Here is a 10,046-nt window from a genome sequence, read left to right as displayed (position 1 = left end):
TGTCTAACAAGATTTTAGTTTAAAAAGTCTATTTCCTACACAATAGCAGAACAGCTGCATTTGGAATGCAAGGTGTTTTCAGATTTTGCCGTGTGGGAAACCTGTATTCAAACACTCCTGCAGTTAATGTAACTGTTTGTTATGCTTCTCTGTTTGCCAAATGTAATATTTTTTCTCTACTAGTATTCATCTGTTGGTGGTTTCATTGTTTCTTCTCAGTTATATCAATACCTGAGAAATGGCCACATACACATGAAATTTGAAATTTAGTTTTGATGCAAGATAGTAACATCATCTTCAGAATATTTTTGAAAGCATGGAGGGGTGGGGGTGCATGTGTGTTTATCAGCTTTTTAAACACAATGTGATTTTTTTCTCCTGAATAAAAGTATAAATTGTACTAAATACATGGTGGGTCTGTGTCAGGCACTGTCTCTCAAGTGCAAGGAATACACTTGCCAGGAATTCACTGATCCAAAGGTTACTGCTAGTTAATTTTAATAAACATGGTAAAAGGCTCTTCCTGACTTTAATATTTTTGCCCCAGTTTTTCTTGTACATGTGGATTTTATCCAGTGATTCTTCATGACCAGCAACACAGAAATTTGCTGGTCTCCTAAGTATTACAAATATTCTATCTGTGCTTTTGTATCCAAGACAATAACTTTTCACACAGCACAATTCAAAGTGATGCGACCACAGGGAATAAGGAGAGGAGATAAATGCTAAGATTAGAGATCGTCAGACTATTTGGGGCTGAAAAAAATGTAATTGAAATGCATCACTTTACTGGAGCATCTCTGGGACCAGGAGATGGAGGAGGAAACATTGGGAGAAGAAAGATTGCTTACACTTGGGACATGGGAAAACAAATGCCTGCTGCGTTTGAGATAAAGCAGATTTTCAGTCCAGGTCTCTGGAATATGGCAAGAGAAATCTTGAATACGGGGATCCCACATCCCAGTGAAGTCCCCAGCATGTTCTCTTGTGGTTTTGATGGCCATTTCTGTTCATTGAGAGGAATTGTGCCAAAATATCCATGTTTCTTTTCCTATGCAGTGTGGTACCATGGAAAAAGTAAAAAAGAGTGCATGATACAGATCTTTCTGGTTACCACAGAAGATTCCCCTTGTCCTTGATCTATCTGTTCCAGTGAGGATTGAGTCAAGCTACTCATTAGGTCTGGAGCTGGCTTGTTCTTTGAGTGTGATTTCTGTGGGAGATAACAGTGCTCAGCTGCTCTTTGGGACCTTCTGGCTGGAGTCACCTTGGTCATCCCTCTCTGTACCAGTGCATTTCTCTCCCGCAAGCCTTGTGTTCCTCACAGGCTCCACCACTGGAAATGTTAAAAAAGAGATTTTGTTCTGCTCTGCTGTCATTTTTGGGAAATGAGTGACATTAGAACTACTGACTGGACTGGCTTCCAAAAGAGTGAATCTGAAGCTATGAAAGGAGCTAGAATTGAGGCAAGAAAAGCAGTAAGGAAAATAGATGTGAAATAATAGCACCAAATTTTGTACCTCAGAAAATTTTGTGATATTTGTCAAACGTGTCTTTCCAAAAGGTGTTAGCTGTCCTTAACTGAGCTAAAAAGTGGTGTGGGATGATAAAAGGAGTGTACTGGTAACTAATCATAACTAAAACCTGCTGCGTCTGAGCTCAGAAGTGCTTGCCCCCAGGCACTCTTCTTCTTTCTTTTTTTTTTTTTTTTGGTTCACTGAAATGAATGGCTCGTGATGCTCTTAAATTGTGCCTCCCTTGGAACTTAGAGTAAATACACGTCACCCAGCCAGTTTCAAGCCTTGATTAAGGTTTTAAGTGGGACAACATTATTTTTTTCTGGTGTTGAAGAGCCAGCTTGCAGGTTACTGTGGTGTCATTTGACTTCAGCAAGACACCACTCTGAATACTACCATTTGGGCATGGAGCAGCAGGGATGTGCTGGTGTCCAAGGCCAGCAGCCCTGTGGAAGCTCCGATCAAGGCTTTGTCAGATACAGAAACTTCATGTCAGTCTCACTTCTAACATTTGCTGATAATATCATACTTTATTGATTTATAACAGAAATCCTTCATCCTTAAGTACCAGCAGCATGATTCTCACACATGGTTTGTGAGGGTCTTTGCTTGGTTAATCTTCACACAAAGTTTGCTTGCTGAAGTGCAGTCCTTATGTCCACTTGAATGGTTCCCTTTTAACCTCATCACTGTTCTTAAGAGGGGAATAAATGTGCAGTGAAAAATATCCTCTCCCTTATCTCACAAGCATTGGTGAGGATACTGCCATGGGAAGCATAGTCCTTGGTTGGGATTCTGTCAGGAAAAGCCACAGAGATCTTGTGTTGTAGTTCAATTCATTCAGAAACCCTCATTCTGATACCTTTATTAAGAAGTTCTATGTTAGACAGAGTTGGATTTACATAAGTAGTAAATATTATATGTTTGCCCATCTAGAGTTGTATTTTCTCTCTCTCTACAGACATGTGTTTCTAAATCTTACCTGGTGTCTATCACCACAGAGTCAATCAGCATACTGACAGCAACAAATTATTTCTTGTGATAGCACTGGGAAGTAGATATTGCTTTCCATGGACGGGTTACTGGGACTTAAGCAAATTGCTCGAAGACAGACAGTGAGAGAAGGCAGGAGCAGATGTGCTAAGTATTGTCCCTGTACCCACTCCTCAGGCAGTGCTGCATGAGGGAGCTGCTCTCTGTTCAGCTGACAGGAGCCCACACTGCCTCCCTTCAAAACTTTATGATAGCAGACTTGGAAGCAAATGTCTCTTTGTGCTTTGAGCCCTATTCCTTTTGGAAATCTCAGCTTTGGAAATTTGTTCTGTGCAGGATTGGAGGGAAGCTCAAGTGTCAGAATGCAGTTCTCATCATTGTTATCATTTTGTTGACTCTTCAGCACTGAGGTTTGGTGTTGGCTTGCTTGTAGCCATAAAAAGACTGCAGAGAATTCTTTTCAGTATGTGTGTAGGCCTGGGCAAAATGTCCTGCAAGATTATGAGAGGCTTTAACTGTGAGAAAGAGTTCTTGCTGCTCGTCATATAAAACTTATTAGCAGTTCTTAGGAATGAAGCTATTTCATCTATTTAATTCCTTTCAGAATATCCACTTGATGTGTTTATTTGTGGAGCTGCAGTGCTTTCTTGGTCCTGTGTATAAATACTGTCCACTCATTCTCTTTCCCAGTGTAACTATGTGATCATGGTTGTAAGCTGTTGTTCAGCTACTTAGGATGAATGCCAGTGTAACTACAAATGATGCACTTCTGTGCTGATAACAGCCCTGTTACCTGTGTTTTGCTTTGCTTGTGAGAGGTACCTGTTTAGTGTTACCTGGTTAAGTCCCAAACCAACGGCTTTACTGCTGCCTGGATTCCATCAAGTCTCTGTTTTCACAGTGGGAAATCAGGAGGACTAGATCCTGCAAGAATCTATTCATTTAGTTGAAATTAGCAGTCAGGATTCTGCTCAGAAATTATTTACCCACTGTCAAATACTTGCCAAGGGATGCTTTGATCCATGAACGGGATATCCTTGTGACCTTTGTGAAACTCCTTTCTATAAAAACAATTTTTTTTAACTTCATAAAAGCATATGAACTAGTTTCAATTTCTAGAGTGAGACTTCAGAAGGTAGAGCATGCAGAAACAAATAAAAACCAGTATGGGAGGGGTATGTGTGTATTTGGAAATTACTGATTGTACCCTTCCATTTTGTCTCCAGGATTTTTCACTCAGTCACAGGGATTTATCTTGTGATGGGGCACACCAGTGATTCCTGCACAGGAAGCCACGATATGTACATATGGTCTGTGCCTGCACTCTTAGAGAAAACCAGAAGATGTGGGAGGCTTTTTCTTAGAGTGCTCTGCCAGATTGCCAGAAATGTCCCATCTCCAAAAAGTCACAGTGGATAATACAAGCTTTTGCTGTTTTGGCAATATTATCATAGTGCTGTGCCACAGGCAAAGCAAGAAAGCACAGATGCATGGTTCAGGTCAGTGAAGGTTTGTGTATGGACAGAGAAACTCTTCTGGATGGAAACAAGGTTCAGCATTGCTGACCTTGCTGGTGAGGCCAGCTGTGGTGCTCCCTGGTTGCCCACAGGAGGGACAATATGCAAAGATCTGAAAGGAAGGGAAGAGAAGGACTGGGACTGGGGTGGGCCCCTGTAAATGAGCCATGATGACAGTTGTCAGCCGGGAACTCAGGCAAAGCCAGGCGTGCACGCAGCAGAGCTGCCAGCCCATCTGGCTGTCAGGGCTTGGCACCCCTGGCGTGCTAACTGCCACAGGCATGCTCCCAGGGCTGAGCTCCTCCTGCAGAAAGGCAGATGTGCTGGGAGAGGTGCAACAAGCTTCCTTCACAGCAGACATGTGTCAGGTCATCTTGGTCCCTTTCTCCTGCAGAAAGGTACCTGTGTTAGTGCAAGGCTGTTTGGTTCGGCTGGAGTGTGCATGGCAAAGTGATAACAAACAAAGTACCTGGAAAATAAAGGAGGCAGGTACCTGAGCACAAATCCTTGAAGCTCTTAAAACCTCACCTGGAATGTGATTTAGCAACTGAAATCTTTTTACATGCAACTGACTTCTTGGGCCTGCAGTCAGTATAGTCACGGGCTATGCTTTCAGGTATTTAAGCTGTAGCCATATAAGCTTCTATATATCTTAATTCCTTTTCCCATCCTTGTATCATTTCAGAGCTTGTGGCTATAGCAAGAAATGAATGTGGAAGAGGGAGTGTTCCTTAGGTTCTATTTATTTATTTATTTATTTACTACTCCTCATGAGCCCTATGAAACATTCACAACTATGGAAAGACTGTCGGTAATTGGTGGGGGAGAGGGAGGGATGGAAAAGAGGCTTTCTGATCTGTTTTAGTCCTCCAAGATAGCAAAAAATACCCTAAAAACTGCAAGAGTAATCCGGGAGTAGGACATTTACTATTTCCCCATTGTATGCCGCCACTGCTGCTCTGGAGATTTTAAAAGCCCCCAGTGGCTTGAAAGGTAGATGTGACATTGAGCAGGGAGTTCTGATGGGAGACTCTCCCAGGCCCGTGGAAGTAAGTAAACGTTCTGGGGCAGCTGTTCTGTGTCACTGCTGTCACGCTGTTGTTTAACTGGAGGCAGGAGCACCGGGAGGGATGGTGCTGCACAGAGCTGCTCCCTGCCAGTCCTGTGGGGAGCCTCACCTTCCTCTGGTGGATAAGGAGAGTTTGACAAATACAAAGGGAATCCTTAATAAGGCATTAATTCAGGACTCTGCTTGTTTCACACCACAGTGCTCCGCTGTGGGAGTGTTTTAGATGGAGTGAGTTATAAATGGCAAACTCCAAACCTCCTGATGGTCTACTGAACACCATCACCCCTGTGAGCTCTCTGCTGCTCAGGAGATACTGTCAGGACTTGGTGTTGGAAATGGTGATTGTTCTGCTTGCTTATGGCATGATTCATAGGCTTAAAGTTAAGCTGATACTTTAGGACTCTACTCAGTATCCTTTTTTGGAGAAAGAGGGTTTTGGGGGAAACCCAAAATATTCTGCTGTCTTGAGTTGATTGTCACTGTCTTTCAGCAGTAAGGTGCAATTTAAGACATCTTTGATAACTTAATTCTCTGTTTCATAGATATACACAAGCAAAGAGCAAGAAAACATACAGGCTTTCTCATTAGTAAATTTGCCTGAAGTTTAACAGGTTTGTTGGAAAAGCAGGGCATAAAAGGGGGGTTGCTGCTGTCATGACAAACGGCTTTACTGGAATGACATCTATAAATGAAGATTTGAGATGAATTTTACTCTTTGTGTTAGAGTTGCTGTTTCTTATTTTTCAGTTCATTGTAGACTTAATCATGAAACAGAATAACTAATAGACTGTCTGACTCTTAATTACAAGTGAAGAGCAGAGATGAAGGAACTTTTGTGGGTTTGGCTGAAAGGAACATTTGCCTTTAATGTTCAGCATTAAAAATGACACTTCAGGGAATTTTTTCATTTTTGCTGGTTTGAGAAACAAGACAAGCTGAGAAAAAGTCTCCAGCAAGTCAACAAAAAATAAAGTGACCAGGGATTAAATTAATATTTTTATATGGTACAGGAAAACTAACCTTCCAAAAGCCATTTTTTAAAACGTCTCTCCTATTCAAGGCAGAGCTGTATTCGTTGTGGTTATACTTTATTATACAATGTTATCTAGGAAATTGAGATTTGGGGGGATTTGAGAATGGGTTCCCATTTCTAAAAGTGTTCCACATACATTAGAAAACACCACGGTTGCTCTGGAAGAGCACTTGCAGGTGTCTCTCCCTGCTAACCAGCTGGAGCAAGAGCACTGGTGCCGACACTTTCATTTAAACACCCTAAGATTTTATTTTCCCTTGATGTCCTTCTGATCCTTTCTCTTGAGGAACTGAATGAAGTGAAACCATTACTGTAAACATAGAAGATATTCAGTGATGTTCCTAAGAGCACATTTTTGGCAGCAGTAAGCTTTTCCGGATAGCTGCTGAAGAATTTACAAATCTGTCACATCTGAATCCATTTTGTGAACCTTTCTTGAGGCTGCACCTGCCTCCCAGGGACAGGGAAAAGGGAGAGGCTGTAGATATGTTATCCATTTGCTGATGCTCCATTAGAGCTGAAAGGGAACAGCCACGTGTTATGGTCTGATTACAACACCTTGGGTGGCAAAACATCGTGCTGCTTGTGAGGGAGCACTCAGTGAGTCAGTTCTGCTTTCTGCTGTGTTTTCCCCAACCCGGACTACAGGGATGGGGTTTTTTTTTCTGAGTGAAGTGTAACTTTCTCCAAGTTATTCTTGCTGAGAAGAGAGAACAAATAGTCAAGTAGTGAAGATTGAGTCACCGAATGGGAGAAAGATTCTGGCACTGCTGTATTTATCCTGCACTGGAACTGCTACTGGAATAAAGAGGGCAGCAGCGAGTCACGATCGTGCGGCATCGCAAGGGGTGGGAGTGGGCATGCAGGTAACCCAGCAGAGACTTTGGAAAGCCTGGAATGTGAATTGTGCTAATTCATGTTCATGAAGTGCATATTTGCTGGTCAATTGTGGGTCATAGTAACTCTTAACTGCAAAATTTTCCAAGTGTTTGTCTATAAAATGTGGAAGTTTTTTTATTATTAGGATTTGATAGATTGTCTGTTGTCCTGTTAGATTCAGGTATAGAAAATTAATTTAAAGCTTTCAAAGTGAATTGATCATTGCTCCAGCTCAGCAGCTCTGGAAATGAATGGAAGTTCTTTTAAGAACAACACAGACTTCTTGGTTTGTTCCTGTCTGCTGGACAGTTTTGCCCCGCAGCACTCCTGACACTCGCTGGATGATGTGACTGTCACAGGAAGACTGCAGCTCACTTGGTTTTAATGTTTCTCCAGTCCCAGGTACAACCAGTTTGATGTGAGCAGCCACTTACTGGTGGAACTGAATGCTCTGAAATGGCAGAGGGGATCATTTCTTGGTAACAGCTTTTGGTCAGCCAGAAAAACAAAACCAGACTGGTGGAGTCTGGATTTAGATTTTTAGATGCAGATGCTTTATAGCCCCTTTGGCTTCAGTCAGACCTACCAGAGAGGTAGAGATCTGTGAGGAATCAACTACCCATGTTCTTCTCTTTTCCACAGTTTTGGGAGGGATCTCCTAACCCACTGTGTCCCTAGGGACTTTATTAAAAAAACACATGGACATAGGTATTTACATACATACAAACACAAATGTATTCTCTAAAGCATAAATGCTTTCTAATTCTTTTTGAAGGCCTCATTTCAAGGCTGGCAGTGACTTGAAGGCAGAGCAACTACTATTTTTTACTAATTGTAATATCTGTTTTTAAACACCTGTTTCTAGTGGGAATGGAATAGAGAAAGCCCAGAAAGACTTTAAGGTAAGTCCTGAACAGTTCCAAATGTAATTCATGATGTAGCCTCATAGAGGCTAATGTGGCTTTACAGATACAGAAGGCATCTGTACAAATGCAAGGCATTTCTTTACTAACAAAGTAGTTATTTGCAAGTAACTGTTGGGTTTTATTAGCTCTTCCCCCTTTTTCATGGCATGAACATTTCGCTAAAATAGTTTGAAGCAGCCTAAAGCTTTACCCACAAGTAGTGGTGACACTCTGCAGTGCAATCTATCTTCACAGTAATGCGTAACAATACATTTTGTTCCTTCTCCTGCTTGTTCCTGCTCATTCCTGTGCAAATCTCCTGATAAAAGCCTGTGTTTATCTAGGAAGGTAGCAATATATATCTCTCTCACACCTAGCTAAATAATTTTTCACATGGCAGCTTTAAAAGCCTCTGGGCTTATCAGTGGAAAAAATGCTTGGAAACAGAGATTTAGTACTTAAATTAGTTCTATCAGCACTCCTTTTTTTTTTTTGTTGGCTGGGACTTGTTCTCACAGAACTTCAAGCTGGATTATTTGTGTTAAACTTCCTGACTGAATTCCGAACAAGTCATCTCTCCCCACAACGCTGACCTTTAGTACGAGGCCAGTATAATTTTAATTTGTTTCAAGTTTCCCTTGTAAGCAAGAGAACAAGAAATCATATCCCTCTAAGACCTGGTTAGCTAGCTGCATGGCAGAATATTTTCAAATTCTAAGGGGAAAAAACCCCAATAAAGTTGGATATTCCAAACTGGCATTCAAATGGCATGCATCCTGAGTGGAGTTAGCTCTACCATCTTCCAGGGAACTAGTCTACAAGCTATGGAAAAACACAGGCTTTAAAGAAAGGTTTAAGTAACTAAACTGACTTTAATCAGGGTTATGCCTTAGTGGAGGCATCACAGGGCATATTCCAGACTTCTGCTGGCTGTTTCTGGCCGTGATGGGGGCAGAGATGATGACTGGGGCTGTAGTTTGCCAAACACATCAGGTGCCGGTGCTGCCCCAGTCTCCTGCTGGCACGAGCATCTGTTCCCCCATGTGGTGAACAGGACCCAGGTAACAGATCTGGCTGGATGAAAACTTTTTTTCCTGTCTTTCTTTGTTCCTTTGCTGGAAGAGTTTTAACCCAGACTGGTTCCCTGATCTGCTCCACTGCACAGCTGCATGACTGCCTGTGCCACCCCATGGGAGGAGGTGAACATAGGAGCAAGTAACTTGGAAGGAGCATATTGTGCTTTCATTTTTTAGCCATCATTAAATATGAGGACAGGAAGTCTTGGCCATATCATGGCAAGGAATTTCTGTGAAATTAGATGGGTTTGACCAAAGCAAATCTTGGTAGTTCCCTGTTAGGAAGAGAAGAGATCAACATGTTTGGTGAGACAGAGCTGGGAGGGCCAGCAGTGGGGTGGGCAGCTTAGGTACCCTTGAAAATAAGCAGATCTGCCTGCTACTCAGCCTAACCCAGAGTACTGAGGAGATGTGCTGCAGATAACAGCCACTGGAGAAGCCACAGTCATGTTGTCTGTGGGATGTCTTTCCTTGTCTTTATCGGGATAAAAGCATGCTTCCTGTGTGCAGTTCATCGGCCGTTTCGTTCTCAGACTTGCTGCTGCCCATAACTGGAAGTGCAGTCATGACTTTTGCAGAGACTTGGCTTTTGTTCCTCCTTGCTGGACACTTGGTCTCAACTGCACTTGTGGGACTGCAAAGGACAGTCCCAGATGTGGAGAAGTGATTTTTTTCCAGCACTAGGTGGCTGTATGACATTCTGCAGTGTCCTGTACACAAGTACTTTAAAAGTTGGGAAGTCGGCCATTCTCAACTGGAAAGGCTTCTCTGTTTTCACACCTCTTCTTCAGTATCATCTTTTTGAAAGTTAAGAAATCAAGAAATGAAGGCATTTTAATTGTATAAGCTTGTCACTGGCTGCAGACACTTTTATCTGTGGAGCTGAGGTAGGCATGCAGCTCACCACACAAGTGTTGCTGGTGACTGGGCTGTGATTGCTACAGTTGTGTGGCATTGCTGCTTTTTGTTTAGAGGCCCGGATATGAACATTAAAGGGAGAGTCTGCATGTGTAATACCTGGTCCAGATCTCTCCAAATGCTCCTGCTATTTGGAGGC

At 42.3% G+C, this 10,046-nt stretch overlaps 1 long non-coding RNA gene across 8 annotated transcripts in view; it reads left to right on the top strand.

Moving 5' to 3' along the window:
- Nucleotides 1-10,046, top strand: part of LOC108447237 — a 51,044-nt gene that overhangs the window by 12,214 nt on the left and 28,784 nt on the right. For 4 of the 8 annotated variants that reach the window (XR_001862679.1, XR_001862677.1, XR_001862675.1 and 1 more), the window contains exon 1: nucleotides 7-7,910. The exons of 3 other annotated variants lie outside the window; for them this stretch is intronic. This is a non-coding gene — a long non-coding RNA (uncharacterized LOC108447237). Of the gene's footprint in view, nucleotides 1-6; nucleotides 7,911-10,046 lie in introns of those variants that run through there. One more of the 8 variants, XR_001862681.1, reaches the window with a different exon arrangement.

This window comes from Corvus brachyrhynchos, unplaced genomic scaffold (genome assembly GCF_000691975.1).
Source record: "Corvus brachyrhynchos isolate BGI_N302 unplaced genomic scaffold, ASM69197v1 scaffold66, whole genome shotgun sequence".
In the NCBI taxonomy this organism is placed as follows: domain Eukaryota; kingdom Metazoa; phylum Chordata; class Aves; order Passeriformes; family Corvidae; genus Corvus; species Corvus brachyrhynchos.
The sequence above is the reverse complement of the archived record's forward strand: the minus strand, read 5'-3'. Positions and strand labels throughout refer to the sequence as shown.